General features: G+C 36.2%; 1 long non-coding RNA gene across 1 annotated transcript; it reads left to right on the top strand.

The window, feature by feature from the left end:
* The first annotated feature begins 858 nt into the window (after positions 1-858).
* Positions 859-10,264, top strand: LOC134201109 (uncharacterized). Its single transcript, XR_009976299.1, has 2 exons — positions 859-1,124; positions 10,085-10,264. It is a non-coding gene; the product is annotated as an uncharacterized LOC134201109 (long non-coding RNA).
* The last annotated feature ends 7,284 nt before the right edge of the window (positions 10,265-17,548 follow it).

Genomic DNA, 17,548 nt, shown 5'->3' on the forward strand with positions numbered 1-17,548 from the left:
GCAATAAAACAAGTAAAGTATGATTTGTATGTTTAACTTCGGCGTCTATCACGATACAAGAGTAGGAGGAGGAGTCTATTATTACTTAACACTAGCCTATGTCAAGCAGTGGACGTCTGTGGGCTGATAAAAAAAACTGGTGAATCGTGACTTCATCTCCAAATCAACAGCAATAAAACAAGGTATGATTTGTATGCTTAACTTCGGCGTCTATCACGATACAGGAGTAGGAGGAGGAGCCTATTGTTACTTAACACTAGCCTATATCCAGCTGTGAACGTCTGTGGGCTGATAAAAAAAAAACTAGGTGAGTCGTATCTCCAAATCAACAGCAATAAAACAAGTAAGGTATGATTTGCATGTTTAACTTCGGACCACAGCGTCTGTCCTGATACAAACTAGCGTGATAGTTGATTAGATATGAATACTCCAATATGACTGTGAAGTCATTTTTGATGCATTTTTGTTTATCAAATTTAATTCGTCGTAAAAACACACGTAAACTGCATCCATAATAAATCATATATCCAATAAGACTAGAAGACTTTCGCTTTCAAATATATCAATAATAAAAAAATATCATTTAGCCCCTTATGCATCGAGAACGATTGGTCCGGAGTACGGCGTGCGCCTGTGTGCGTAGCTCAGGTACCCGCCTGCGGTAGACCCGGGTTCAACTTCCAATACTAAATCCATTAGAGATCTTACTAGAATCTTACAAGTTAAAGCAAAGTTTGAAACAAGTAATCTGTCTCACAATTTATAATACGCATTAGAAAAAAATGTTATCATGTATTATTATAATTTCGCGCCATTCGTGGTACGTATTAAAAAAATATTTCAAATATATAAAGAAAAAGTAAAATCTAACAAGAAATCAATTAGAAATGGAAAAATAAAAAAAAATGAAAGGGGTGTGTTGCCAGCGCGCTGATGTAATCTGTACGTAGCGGCCGTGCTCACGCGCAGTGGTCCCCGAGCACTGGCGCGTCCCGGACGACCAGACGCTTGCCACACACCACATACCACTTGTACCATCACCGTTCATTTCAAATTAGAAAAAAAAAGAAGATGCATCATTCAGACACGTGTCGTGATGCATGCGGGCTAACCGTCGGGAATACGTAAGTTTTTAGCCCTTCCCTATTTATTAAGGTTAAAAAAGTTTTTATGTTTTTAAATTCATATTTAAAAAATTCATTTTTTTTTTTCAAATTATAATTTTGTTGGTACTGATTGTAAATATTTCATAACCTAGTTACGAGCTATATATAATATAATAAAAGAAAAAACTATTTTTAGAATAAATAAAAAAACAAAATGAATGTCAAATATGTCAAACTTCAAAAAGTTTTAAGGCGGGTTTTTTTCATTTCCCGGCATTTTCTCTGTGGTTTATATAAAATGGCGGCGGTTACACGTCACACGCCTAACCTAGGCCAACATAGAGCATCGGAAACGTAGGTCAATACACTCGGTCATGGCCGCGCACTTTCTCGTGAGCGAACCCTCGCGTTCGGTATTCTAATTGCATTCGTTGCTATGTACTCTGTTCAAACCGCAAATAGAATTTGTATTTTCTTTTCTTTCGTTTTCGCCTTTTTCGTTCACCGTGAAAATGGCAAAGGGTTTTGTTGAACATGCCAAGTTTTATTTTCATCAGCCATTAGAACAAATTATTTTTTTTTTGTAACACGAAATTTATTTTAGGATAGCTTTATAATGTAGAACTAGAGTAAGTTTGAAAAATCCGCAGTACCTACCTCTTTTTTTCCTATTTCTACTGCAAATCAGTACTGCGATATGTCCTATTACATATTATTATTCTAATAAGGAAAGCCGGCATTCCACACTGCAAAATCCACCTTTTTTATTGCTTAGATGGGTGGACGAGCTCACAGCCCACCTGGTGTTAAGTGGTTACTGGAGCCCATAGACATCTACAACGTAAATGCGCCCCCCACCTTGAGATATAAGTTCTAAGGTCTCAAGTATAGTTACTACGGCTACCTCGCCCTTCAAACCGAAACGCATTACTGCTTCACGGCAGAAAAAGGCAGGGTGGTGGTGCCTACCCGTGCGGACTCACAAGAGGTCCTACCACCAGTAAACCTTATTTATTCATCTAGGTTTACGGCAGAATTTTTGACATCAATTTGTTCCTGCTGCCTCTATAAACGTGTTGCTAATTATGTGCTAATTAAACCTGTTGCGTGTTATCATTTAATCAATATAGAAAGCATACAAAAACCTACACCAGTTGGAAAATTAAACAAAGTACATATTATGAATATTTTTAATAAATTCATAAAATTCATTACCATCAAAAAAACCATTACCAATCACTATTGCAATAAATTTAAACATTCTAAAGATAAAAGATACACAAATAGCACCACCCTTTTACCCTATATTCACTTACATTAATAGAATATTAACTACCATTGTAATCTTTACGCAACCATCCCACCCCATGACTAATATCCCCATTGTTGACACAATTAAAACAATTCTACTGTGTTTTCAAAACTGAACATCGAAAAATTTTAACGGATTTAGTTTGATATTGAAATCTACTAAAAACTTTCGATTTTTCAAATACTGTACATCTTTCTTTGAACACGAACGAATAAAACTATTGAATTTATAAAATTGACTCAAAGAAAGTGTGAATAATCATAAAACTCATTTAAAATATATATATGTTTTGGACACATGATACTCTAATAGGTTGTTTATAGCTCACATGTCACATTCAGAATTTAATTCAACTTTCCCAGCCCCATCTCGACTTACGTGCTTCAACATTTGAATTCACAGAATTATGATGTTTCGATTAGGTATGTATGTTTTTAAGCGACGACAAGAAATGTAATCTATTCAATTCTAAAAACAATTTTACGATTAAATCTCGTGTTTGTTTTATCAATTTTACGATTTCCGAAGTAACAAATATGTCACATTGCTTGACGTCAAAGAAGACTCATTTACTAACCCCTGGCTGTATGGAGTAAAGTCATTTGCCTTTCCCATTAGGGATAAATTAATATCATCATCATCATTTACTAACCAAAGATTACGCGGGAAAATTATTTTTGTGTGGAAACGTAAGAAAATTCTAAATTTTAATCAAAAAACTCTCATTGTTAAATATAAAGTGCATGTCTACTTATGCGACTATACATATTATTATATTTTGTGAATGATGGTAGCTAAAAATCATTTCAGTTTATAAATTATTATTATCGACCATGTGGTATGGAATTCATTCTTTAAGATTCCGTTTCAACCGTTCGACTACGGAACCCTAAAAGCTAGATAATACATATATTGACTCAGCTGCATGGTCAAGGTTCACATTTGCCGTCAAGCCTGAAGATTTAGCTCCCAAAATATTATCAAACCATTTTTTTTTCTTTCATTTCATTCAACAGTATTAAATTTCATATTAACTTCTACAACATTTTCGATAATTTTTTATTGCCTAGATGTGTGGACGAGCTCACAGCCCACCTGGTGTTAAGTGGTTACTGGAACCCAAAGACATCTACAACGTAAATGCGCCATACACCTTGAGATATAAGTTCTAAGGTCTCAGTATAGTTACAACGGCTTCCCCACCCTTCAAACCGAAACGCATTACTGCTTCACGGCAGAAATAGGCGGGGCGGTGGTACCTACCCGTGCGGACTCACAAGAGGTCCTACCACCAATAATAATTGATTCCTATTCAAAACTTGTAAAATATCTGAACCTCCATAGTTCAAAATAAACCAATACTTTTAAAATTAGCACCGATATTATCCACGTATACGTGTTTGTAAATTTTCTTATGTCGGTCCGCGGTCAACCCACATCCTCGTGTAGTGTCTTACTAGCTATTGATCTACAGATGGACAGTATTACACGTCTGCTCATCTATATATTTAATACGTGAAGCAAAAACTTTATACCCCTTTTTACGAAAATTGGGCGGTCGGAGGAGTATGAAATTTTCAACGCTTATAATTTATATAGAGAAGGAGTGCAGAATGCTAAACTTTTTTTAAAATTAGGCATAAAAAATATTATATATAAACAACTGAGGATAAAAACTACGCCTTTGCATGAGGCTTGTCTCAAAAATCTCTTGTATTATTATAATTTACTAGAGGATGACCGAGCTTTGAAAACCCGAATAAAACAACATTTTCTGAAAATAAATCGTAGCTAGATCGATTTATCGCCCCCGAAATTTACCTGTAGGTATACTAAATTTTATGAAAATCGTTGGAGCCGTTTCCGAGATTCGTTTATATATCTATATATATATATATTTATAAACAAGAATTGCTCTTTTAAAGGTATAAGATTAGGCAGTCTCTCATTTTGATTATTCGCGAAAATCTCGACTCCTCGCAATGATGAAGATAAAAAGTCATAGGCAAAAATCGAACAATTATCCCGAATCGAAAAAATGGCTGCTAAGACGTTATGTATTCAGAAATACAACGCAACGCAAACCATCAGTTAGCAACAGCTGTTTCAAAATAACTTAAAAAGCTTAAGTACGAGAGACCACACTCGACTTCTCTTGACGCAATGTTTTGTCTACGCTCCCTGTAAGCTCAGTGGCTTTCTCGGAGACAGCCGAGCGAAGGCGACTTGAGACGAAGCACGCGGGTTTCAGATTTGTGCGAATCGCGGACTTGAATAAGAAAAACCGCACACGCCGAGAAATTTACTGAATAGGTTTTAAGAAAGAAAAATTTATTTCATCACGCAAACCTCCTCACACTAAGACTGAAAGGGACCGGACAAATCATTCCTTAATTCATAATTTAAATTAATTTAAACCAAAAAGTGTTTTTTTTTGTATTGAATTTACATTGCTTGCTTGTTTAAAAACGGCAAGAAAATAATTGTAAATAGACATGCTTTAACAATAACCGACTTCAAATAGAATAAAAAAGATATTCCAAAACAAATTAGCGTACACTCAAAACAATAATCATCGAAATCGGTTGGCATGATATTGAGTTATTCATCTATTTGTCGCACACGTACCTACTTAATGCAAATTTAAGACTTATGTGCTTTTCTCATGGATAACAAACATAAAAAAAACATACAGTCGAATTGAGAACCTCCAAACGTCATAACTCTTAGAAGGCTCAACAGCAGAAATAGAATATTTTCTCTTGTCTTATTAACCAGAGACATGTAGACATTTTACGAAATAACTAGATAGAAGACACGTTTGAAAAGACTGATCCGAGTATAAAATTTCACGCAACGAAGCAATGATATAAGTCTCTTGGAAAGGGCGTTCAAGGGTTAGGGCCGTTAACTATAACAAATTGTCCCATGAAGGGCGGAGGGAGAGGGGAGACCCTACCTGAGGTCAGCGGTGACCAGCGAACAGGTTTTTTGTTTCCGATAATAGGGCTGGAACGATAGGAATTTAAATAATCGATAAATTAACATAAAATTATTAACATTAACATTAAATTTCAAAATTATACCTATTTCTGCCGCCAAGTTATTGTGTGTTGGAGTTTGAAGGGTAGGGCGACTGCTGTATTAATGAGATAAAGGGTTTCATCTAATGTTCCATCTTAAGTATATTGTATGAACTTAATCTTAACTTACTAAGATAATTATAAATGAGCTAAGAGTGATGTTAGTACATTCATATTTCATGAAACTAGATTGTTACGAAAAAGTATTTGATAGGAGCTCTATGGATCATATTATGTATTAACAGTTTTATGTAACGTGTATTCGCTAATTTATACATAGAAATTTGTTATGGCGGGCATTGTTTAGCGTTGGTCTTAGATATGTGAGATTAAAAATAATTTATAAGATTTAATGTTTAACATTGGACACTAATAATGTTAAAGTTCAATAACATTTGAAAGTGAAATTACTTAAATTTAATTTGATTATTATGATGAGTTTTGAAGTAAGGATGCGATATTGTATACGCATTTGTCAACCTCCCTGGTTTGTATAGTCAGCTAATAGCACTTTGTAAACCTGGAGTTAGCACCAATAAAAAAGCACCGCGGGCCGTCAAAATATTCTATCGACATTTTCACATCACCAGTTAGTTGTGACGGGGAAGCCGGTTTGACATTTCACTGCCAAGGTCTCTACAACATCGATATAAAAAACATTATTAAAACTTCAATCGACACTATGACAGACAATATAATTTAAGGTCCGTTTTATTTGGTATTAAAATCAACAATTCGATGCTTTAATTGAACTTCAATTAAAACATTCCAATAGCTTAAGGAGTTTTTTTTTGTCATGATATTTTTTTCAAATTTAAACTTTAAATGGCTCTCCTCTTGTAAAGTTGTAAAAATGTCACTTTTTTTTTTATTTCGCCTGTAGGCAGACGAGCATAAAGGATAATTACGATTAAACGATATGTCATTCCATATTTCTCACCCTTCGATTAAGTTCCAGATTTAGCAGTAATCGTTTTCTGTAACGCAAAAAAACGCGCGATTTAAATCACAGATTTTAATATATCTTATAATATAATATATCTTATAATATATCTATAATTTAATAAATCAGAAATTTACAGATAAACCTAGGCTTTATTATGCTTACACGCCATCGATAATATATCGATGTTACCCGCAGTAATTTCACGCAGTGGCGAGGCGTAGGAAGCCATGTAGATGCCACCTTCCGATTGCGAAACCGCAATAGTTAAACGACTAAGAAGTTGTTGTTGCAACATGGGTGCGGCAGCCACTTGACTTAGGATGAGGTTTTTGAAGAATGCTCACCGGTGATCAGGGCTTGGCTTTGTCCCTAGTATTGCTGACATCCGTGAGCGATGATAACCACTCACCATTAGCGGTATGCTCGTCAGCCTACAAGGGACATACAAGTGCCGTAACAAAAATCCTAACATATTTGTTTGTGCTGTTCTTAAAATCACAGATTCGCTTATGGAAAAAGTGATCAAATTTATTTGTATTTAGTTAAAAAAAAATCTCTTAATACTTGGCATTTTTGTTTATACTGTGACATTGGTAAATTTTTTTACTGGTGGTACGACCTCTTGTGAGTCCGCACGGGTAGGTACCACAGCCCTGCCTATTTCTGTCGTGAAGCAGTAATGCGTTTCGGTTTGAAGGGCGGGGCAGCCGTTGTAACTATGCTTATGACCTTAGAACTTATATGTCAAGGTGGGTGGCGCATTTACGTTGTAGATGTCTATGGACTCCAGTAACCACTTAACACCAGGTGGCTGTGAGCTCGTCCACCCATTTAAGCTATAAAAAAAATAACAATGTCTGAGGCTTCGGAGTTATTTCTTTATAAAAAAAATTATAAGCAATAAAAATCATTTCTGCAAGTGACAATCATGGCTCACTGTTAACAAGCTTCCTCCTTGAACGCCAGTGAAGTTTCACTTGATCTTATCACCTGCTCTTATTAGATTCCACGCGGTAGCCGAAGTGGATTTATTGCCTATTTAGTGTTTCTGATCGCCTCGTTGCTCGAGAATCCGTTGTCTCTATATCCTGAATTGGTTATGTTTTATTGCTCAGAGGGATGTACTCCTTTCCTTTATGAGTTTTTATGTTGTTTGTATACATAAAACATGGCGGCTTGGATGTAAATATTTTTTTTAATTTATTGACGCACAAAACAAATTACACACATTAGCTAAATCGTACAAGTAGTACCTAGATCTAATCTGGATTCCAATCTAAATCGTATGTGCACTCAGCAAACCCGTATTAATGTGCATAGCTTTGGGTATTGAAACCAAAAATTAACCAAAATTCTATGAGAGTAATTCGGGCAATTGAAATTGTCATAGTTATTATATACGATTCTTAGAATACGATTGTTTTACCTTAGAAGCTCACGGTCGATGTTACAAATCAGAAATAGGAGGGATGATTAGAATTTTTAAAAAAAAACTCCAAAAAAAACACAGCTTATAAACAATTGTGTCTGTTCGAGGGAATTTTTAGTTGAACACGTGCCGGATGCACATGTCGAAACACGATCGTAGTTTTAGAACCGACAATTAAAAGGTTGTCTGTTATTATTTACTTTTGGTTAACTTAATCCTTCAGAAGTTCTGAGATGGACAGCGGCCTTAAAACTTTACGTTTTTATTTTCAACAATTGTTAATTGGCGTTTTAAAAAAAAAAAAAAAATGTCAATACATAAAGACGGTTTGCACTAAAACAATTAATTTCGAAATAAGCATAAGAATATATTAAAAGAACGTTATACAATTTTCTTTCTGTTGTATTGAACAAAACGACAATCAAACTTGATCGAAGCTCACCAATTCATTTGTTAAATCATTTTTTAACCGTAAAATAATTACACTTAAAACACTAAAAAAGCAGATTACTGGTGGTAGGACCTCTTGCGAGTCCGCACGGGTAGGACTGACTGAATCAACTTAGCGGCATTATCTCTTTAAGATTTACCTTTTTTTTTTTTTATTGCTAACATGGGTGGACGAGCTCCCAAACCACCTGGTGCTAAGTGGTTACTGGAGCCCACAGAGATCTACAACGTAAATGCGCCACCCACCTTCAGATATAAGTTCTAAGGGCTCAGTATAGTTACAACGGCTGCCCCACCCTTCAGATCGAAACATATTACCTACTACTTCACGGCAGAAATAGGCGAGGTGGTGGTACCTACCCGTGTCGACTCACAAGAGGTGTTATCACCAGTAATTACGCAAATTATAATTTTGCGAGTTTGATTTTTATTACACGATGCTATTCCTTCACCGTGAAAGTCAATCGTGAGCGTTTGTTGAGTACGTATTTCATTAGAAAAATTGGTACCCGCCTGCGGGATACGAACACCAATGCATCGCTCAACACGAATGCACCGGACGTCTTATCCTTTAGGCCACGACGCCTTACGTATTTCATCACGACATTAATCAGCACAAGAGGTCGCTGCAAACCTCAATACGATCCTACAATATAGAGACCCCTATAAATAGCAACATCACACAAAGAAGAGAACGAAAAATAAAGAACACGAAAAACTAAATATAGAACACTACTTACTATATTAAAGTTTTAAAATGGTCGAGTGCGTTTATAAATAGCAAACTAATTATTTATTTCCAACGATACGCGGTTTTTGTTTTTATTTTCAGAACGTAACTGTTACCTGCAACTGGTATTTTTTATGGATAATTATGATACCAAGTATCGGACTGGTGTGTGACGAGAATGCGATGCTCTGAAATACCGTTAAGTAACCGGTAGGCAGCGGCTTGGCTATGCCCCTGGCATTGCTTACGTCCATGAGCGACGGTAACCACTCACCATTAAGTGGGCCGTATGCTCGTTTGCCTACAAGAGCAATAAAAAAAATAAAAATAAAAATTAACGCAAATTATAATTTTGCGGGTTTGACTTTTATTACACGATATTATTCCTTCGCCGTGGAAGTCAATCACGAAAACAACTGAAAGTCGATAATCGAACGTTGCACATTTTTTAAAAGAAGAACCTCAAAAATCTCAAACCATGAAGGTTCTATATCAATTCGAAGTACCTATTAAAATAGAACGACAACTTCATACTTTAACCCCTATAACGTATTCAGAGATCATAGAACACTATTTTTTCATAATAATTTACGTTTATGAAGAAAAAAACGTATCATATTCCAAAAGTCAAATTATCATAATCGAAGACTGAACGTTACGCCTCAGAATCCCTGTCTAAATTTATAATTTGTGCTAGCGTGTAATGAGTACATCTGCTGTGATCTCGATCTATAAAGTCGATAACTAACCCGATTTCTCCTTCCTTTAGTACCCACTCTATTAACAAATAAATTCTATAAAACCTTAAAAAAATGATTACAACTAGATTTAGCTGTCAAAATATTAGGTATATGTCATTTAAAGTATAACTTATTTATATGGAGATGGCAACATTAAAAACTCTCGAAAAAAATTTCGAATTTCGATACCCAATATATCTCAAAGAAGACAACAGCGACATTAATATCTAAGTTTTCTCTGTGCCGGTGTGACTTATTAATCTATTAACTCTTAACCTGTCCTTACAGCTTTTGCTGCTGTCGCGACGGTGTCGGTATCCGAGTGAAAGTTCTCACCTTCCGAAATTTATGGTTACCGATAGTCAAACATATTTTCCCACGGACGAGAAATAACAATAAGAAGAAAAACGAAACAGAATTTGTATATATTTTTTAACGTTTATCAAATATAAAGCTTATCTCTTTTAATGGCTACTTTCTATATCCAATCAATCCGTTATCTAAAATTAGATAGATAGGTAGGATGTCTCGTGGGCCGGTTCGGGTAGGTACGATCCTGCCTATTTCTGTTGCGTAACAAGCTGCCTGCCGATTTGAAGGGAGGGACGGCTGTTAGGACATAAACTCATAGCTTATAATGGATCGTAAAATTCTCACTATGGTCTCCGTTGACTTCAGGGTCTGATAGACAGGAGTAGCAGGTGGTTCGGGTGCTTGATCACCCATCGTCGCAATAAAGATATAATAGGATTTCATTTTAATTGTCTTTAAACGGTGTACTGTAAAACTGAGAATTTATCTTTTAATTTGATTTTTATTATATGTATTTCTTATTTTTATTGTAGTTTATATCACGTTTTAAGTCTGTACACTCGTATCTAGCCTTAAATCCCGCAATAAATCAAAGGGCAACGGAAATGACTGAAAATCAGCGCTGCCCGATGCAGATGCCCGACTTTGAACAGCATTAGCTGAGTTACCTCCTTTTGGATTTATTTTCTTTTATTTATGGACCTGTAATAATCTTAATCTGCGTGAAAGGTAAGAAATAATTTTATTATTATACCATATTTATTTAAAATCTTATTAATTATACAATATTTTTGTTAAAATTTAATTAAATTTTTAAATGCACTATATAAAAATATATTGTCGCTGATGGCGGTGTCTTCGATTATTTTATATACTTATTATTATTATTATTACTTAGAACTCGTGTCTCAAGATTTATGTCTATGGGCTTTAACACCAGATGGGCATTTTTTTTATTGCTTAGATGGATGGACGAGCTCACAGCCCACATGGTGTTAAGTGGTTACTGGAGCCCATAGACTTCTACAACGTAAATGCGCCATCCACCTTGAGATATAAGTTCGAAGGTCTCAAGTATAGTTACAACGGCTGCACCACCCTTCAAACCGAAACGCATTAGTGCTTCACGGCAGAAATAGGCAGGGTAGTGGTATCTACCCGTGCGGACTCACAAGAGGTCCTCCCACCAGGGCCCAAGAGGTCCTACCACCAGTAGCATGAGCTCCTCCGCCCATCTTAGCAATAAATGAATAACTAAAGTTTATTTCGTATCATTCAGTGAGAGGACATTTTTGTTGTACTTTAATTCCGATGCTCCCCGTATTCGAGCTTTTCATTTATGAAATACGTTAATTACATCAATTTTATGGGGCGTAAAGCGAAAAAGATTGTATCTGACAGCGCTATGGGAATACCAAACAATGGCGAGTGCTTTAACTTTCATTATTCGCGTGTAATTACAGTGTTTGTTTCGTGTTTATTTTATTGAAGGGAAAAGGACATTTGAAATCCGCATTGTGGCAATTAGCAAATATTTTGTTAGTGTAACTTGTCGTTGATTCTGGCTGTTTTCCGATTGTGTAAATTAACAGAGTGACGTACCTTTTTTTTCTACCTAGCTGAGAGCCTTGAGAGGCTATTTCAGCGTAACCTTAACTAGTAGGTGAGCTCACGGGGCTCAAACCTGACGAGGTTATTAACACGAACCCTAGCAAGAGCCTTGCTTCGCAGAATCTACCACCGGATCGGAAACGCGACCCACTGAGAAGATCCGGTGAGAAACTCAGTGGGCTGTGTCTGAGGGTTAATTTACTCGTCGAGCTCTTAGTCGCAAGCGACGGGTTGGACAAGAACGATGACCGGAGATGTACCATGGAACTACAGTAATATTGACGACAGACGGTAAACGGTCAACAGTAGGCAGCGACTTGGCTCTGCCCCTGCCATAGCTGACCTCCATGAGCGACAGTAACCACTCACCATCAGGTGGCTTGTATGCTCGTCTGCCTACACGGGCAATGAAAAAAAGAACTACCTCATGCCTATTTCGCGCTTCAAAGCTGGCTCCGCCTTGAGAAGTCAGATTGAAGTAATCAACAGCGTACCTCAAAATTGTAAATGGAAAAGAAATATATTTTCAATAATAAGTAAAGTTACACACAATACAATTTTTTTATTTGGAATAGCGTTTATATTGCATTTCCAACGATACGTAGGTAGGTACCATTTCATACTTCAGTGGTAGGTACCTAATTCAAATGACGGACATTTTGACAGCTTAATCTACCTGTCATTAGAGCTGTCTAGCTAGATTAAGAAAGGTGTCAATTAAGAAGTAAAAAATAGAAATAAATTGGTTTTTATAAAAATAAGAAATATACTTTCTAATTCTGTTAATTGTTTATTTAGTCTCCTTATCAAGCTGTTTCGTTTTGATACGGAATAATTTAAGTTCGCAATTTCTATTTTGATTAATTTTATCTGACTTCAAATCAAAAAGATTCTGATTCCAAAGGACATGGTTTTGTTAGATTTCGGCATTTCATTGCCTATTATCAATCATAAATTCGGAATTTACACATTTTCATGTTTCCGTTGATATTGTGGCGGTAGCCATCATACAACACAAGATATTTGACAGATGCCTGAATCTCGCTTATGTCATTTTTTTAGATAAGCTTGCGTATATACAAGTTCCGAACAACAACATTTGGATCGTTGGTCTACCGAGCAATATCACCCGCTCGGTGGAAGATCTTCCTTTCGTCGTAGGTATATATCTACAATATATTAAGACGGAGTCTCCGAAGGAACTTTGATTATTTATGTTCCACAGAATGTTTCGAGTTATTGTTTGAGAAAATCCCATAATCTACTTTATAGAATCGCACGCCAGCCATCGGAGCTGAGTTCGGTCTTTCTATCTGAAACCAATGAAACCAGAATCATTTAAATTAAACTAGCCCACTGAATTTCTCGCCGGATCTTCTCAGTGGGTCACGTTTCAGATCCGGTGGTAGATTCTGCGAAGCACTACTCTTGCTAGGGCCAGTGTTAGCAACACTCCGATTCGAGCCCCGTGAGCTCACCTACACGTTAGGGTGAAGCTGAAATAGCCTCTCAAGGCTAACAGCATTAAAAAAATAAAAAATAAAAATCAATAATTTTGAATTTCAATACATGTACATCTGCAAGGTAACAAGAAGTTGTAGCCGCCAGATCTCTCACTATCGTAACTTATTTTATCTTGCTCGGCTAGGTGAACGACTTCACGACCCACGTTCCGCGTGGTCAATGCTCACCGGAGTCCATTGGCATGATATTCCATGGATGATAACTCCGCTACCACCTTGAATCATAACATCAAAGTCTCAGTTGTACTGTGTAATGAGTATTCCACCCTTCAAAGCATGTCTTGTCGAATGGTAAGGTATTATTATCGTGTTAAGAATCATCACACATGTCCACGAACCACCACAATACATTTTAGTTTTCCAGATCGACTCTAATAAAGCCGATTTAAGATATTTAACCTTTAACCTTTATCATAACTTTTGATTTAACGTAATATCGCTTTTGTCCTTAGTAACTGAACTAGTTCAGAATGTTGTCCCAATTTTGTTTAGTGGATCATTCCCAGTGGGTCGCAAACTTAGGGGTGTCAACTCGGTTTCAAAATGTTGCTGTTCCTTTTATCTGTATAACTACTCTGCGAAAACTAAACGGGTTATTAAAGCAGTTAACGAAAGAAAAAAGTCCTTAGAATACCTTAATTAATGTGTACAGAATAAATTTGAATACTTCACATCATTTATATACGACGGTGTAAGTTTCAAAAAGTGTTACTGCACACACCGAACATACACTTAAACCGATCTAATCCAGTTTAACCCATCACAATCTTTCTCGATGCACGCGACCAGTTACCATTATAATCGGCAGACCCGCTTAAGATATGAATCCGGGTCCAGTTTCACAAATCTTAAAGACTAAACACAACGGCGTTGCACAAATAAATAAATAAAAAACACTAAGTTACATAATTTTCCTATTACTCTGTACTGTGTCTTGTTTTCTGTGTGTACATAAATAAATAAATAAATAAATAAAATAAATAAGTTTTTTGCAATAACGTTCAAGAAATCTCCATGTTCTGATACTTTAGTCGTGTGTGCTTAGTGCGAGTTTTTTAATTTCTCGATCGCGTAAAAGTTAACTCAAATTTAAATGAAGTTGAAACGTTTGCCGAGGTTTGCTGACATTTCCCGCTAGGGGCGCTGTTTCAACACATTTGAGTTAACTTTTATGATATCGAGAACGTTCAAAAACTCGCTCTGAGCACACTTGAATACTTGCACTAAAAAGTAAAGGACAGCACAGTTGTTATTGCGTGATGTCTATGTTCTTGAGCCTGCTCTTCACCAGTGACGTATGAGGTTAATAATAGCTAGCATGCTGTAGGCTCAACGGCGTATTAGATGGCAATGTTTTTTCACAAGTAAATAATACGATTGTGTCAAGTATGACATCATATGCTATCACTTTTAAATTACTCTAGATGGCTATAGTCCATTTCGCGCTATACCAGTATTCATGCTGCCACTTTAAGTCGCGAAGCTTCAATTGTGTTGCTCAATAGAGGAGCCACCTTTTATACCAGAATACAAGGCTTTTTCAGGGCACAGCTGAGTCGGTAGTACCGTACCGCCTTGTCTATCTATCACCTATCTACCACCGGTAGTGCAACTATCTACACTGAAAACACTTTACTTAAAAATGCTTTTCCTAATTTGGATTTTAATTTGAATCTCATTCTGACGTCAACGTCAATTCAACTTAATAATCATAGACTTCTGAGATATGTATTAGGAAGAAAATTAAATAGAGGATTGCGTTGAAAAAGTCAAGTTTTCTAGGAAGTTTCTAGGATAAGCAGTGTTAAGATTATGGGCAGCTATGAGAAGAAGACGCTTTCATGAGATCTTCTGATTAATAGTAAAAACGAGCTCTAAAATTATCACGCCGAACCCTCGGAAATAAATTGTAGTATTGATTAAATTACGATAAGCAATACACCCCCATCAACAAATCTAATGTCATCATTTGCCAGCTTAAGTTAAAATAATTCTATTAATTCCCATATCTCCCGTGACAATAGCATTCCGTCATAGCCTAAAACACGTCATTAAAAATTAAACAATACACCATTATCACAATACTGAGTTTTTTTTTTTAACTAGTAGCGTTTCTATGCAGGTTTTCCATACAAAATATATTATTAGGCAGCAGACGTCTAAACCGCGCCGACAAAAACTGAACGCATACCAACATTATTTGTTCCTGAGAATTCCACTGCACTTGTCAAAGAGCAAATAGTCTATACAAAGACCTCGGAAAGTAAAAAATAGAAGACGAAAAACAAAGACGAAATTTTTGTCTAATATTATTTAGGTACATATTTCCGGCTCGATCAGTTTCGGGCCTCGGACGTACAGTAAATTCTTGAATATGAAGTAAATTAGTAGATTGAACGGTTTAAATAAAGCGTGATAAGTTTCTATCAAATCGACACCCCTAGATTAAAGTACTTCGTCGAGCGACGCGCGTCACTGGCTGCACTGCCCTCCTGCCGCAAGTCGAAGCGAGACCTCGTTATGTTTTTAAACGGGTGCGAAAGAGAAAGAAGGAATGCAGTCGGCGGATGCGAGGGTTCCCGATCGTTGACTCCTTTCAAGGCCAAAGTCGAGTCGGCTTTTTGTAGCCGGTCGAATAGCTCGTAACCGCTGTAATACTGAAACAATATGACCTTCATAACTTTCTTTTGAGGTCGTTTAAATTCGACAGAAAGAAATTTATAACGACTGTCCACAGTCGGAATTATTGATGAATCAAATTCCATGAATTCACAGGAGCATTTTTTAAGGTATTTTATGACCTGGTAACTATGTCCTTTAGGTCAAGTTGAATGTAATAATTTTTTTGAGTTGCGCAAATAAAATGGGCGACCGATTCTTTCCCAAAATCGATTTTTTATTATTGTCACTCATCGAAACTCAATGTCGATATTCGGGAGGGTCTTGACGAACCCGTATTTGAGGACTACTTTTACCTGACTCCTTGGACCTCAGAACCTGATTTGAAAATTAGTTAAGAATGTCTTCGGCTTGTACGGCAAGTACAAATAAAATATTCTCGTTTAAGTTTTTCGATATTTTTTTTGTCATTAGATTCTGATTTATTCCTTGAGTAACGTTTAAAAATACTTAGAAGTTCTATGAGATTACTCAGTCGATATAAGTAACATGTATTGTGGCAATTTCATAAAAAAACAAAACAGAAAAAACAATGAAAATGAATTGCAATATTGTTACTAATACTGATCCATTGGTGAACACAATTCACGTTCGTGTATACCACACATAATACTTTCGGAAAAACCTAGAATACTGAAAATTTTAGTGTTTAGAAATGTCTAACCGAAAAAAGAAGATTCACCAACTTTGCGAAACTCAGTAAAAAATTTAGAACAGTGTGCCCGACGGACGCATTCCTTACAGAAACGTCGCGTCGCATAGTATGCGGCTCGGCTATACTTAACTATTCTTAAAAAGTTCAACAAGGCATTATCTATCGCTTTCCAGACAGTCAGATGTTTTTAATCGCCACGAAGGAATATACAATAACATATCGTTTGTTAAACAATAGATGAATCGATTCAATAGATGTTTTTATAGTTTACAGTAATGCGTGTTGAAGCAGTCGCGTATTATAATTACAATTACATTAAACCGACCGAATTTTGAAATGGAAGAGAGCGTCGTGCCGAGTTTCAAGCCAGAGAATTTTCCCGACTCAAACTCGAAATGGGGCAACCGTAGTTCGAAAACATTTAAGCACTTAGCAACAAGAATAGCAACGCGTGAGGTCAAAATGTTTATATATTTTAATTTACGATCTCTCCGAAACTTATACATAGCCCTGCGACTTCGCCTGCTTCGCGTTATATCCAATAATAATATTATAACCAAGTTAAAGTTCCTCCCCTCAGAATCCGGGTCGCTCAAATATTATCATTACTCGATAAGAAGGCATTGACCCCGTTTCGGGAGGTTCTATCTAAGTTTATCGCGGCTTACACCGCTTATCTATAAGTTTGACTAAAGCAAGGGTTGTAAGCAGGAAAATAATTTGTGATAACTTTCTATATTCGTAAGTATTCGAATATTTTTTATTGCCTCTTTTTAATCGTTAGTTTGAGTTACAAACTATAATATCGATAAATGAACTTTAAAAAATGGCTTTATTATTTACGTATATACTTTTCACTGGTAGCCAGTGTACTTGCTGCGAGTTTTTTGACGTTCACGATAGCGTATAAGCTAACTCAAATTTGAATGAAGTCGGAACGTTTGCCTACGTTTGCCGCTAGGGGCGCTTTTC

Source organism: Bombyx mori, chromosome 23, assembly GCF_030269925.1.
Source record: "Bombyx mori chromosome 23, ASM3026992v2".
Taxonomy (NCBI): Eukaryota; Metazoa; Arthropoda; class Insecta; order Lepidoptera; family Bombycidae; genus Bombyx; species Bombyx mori.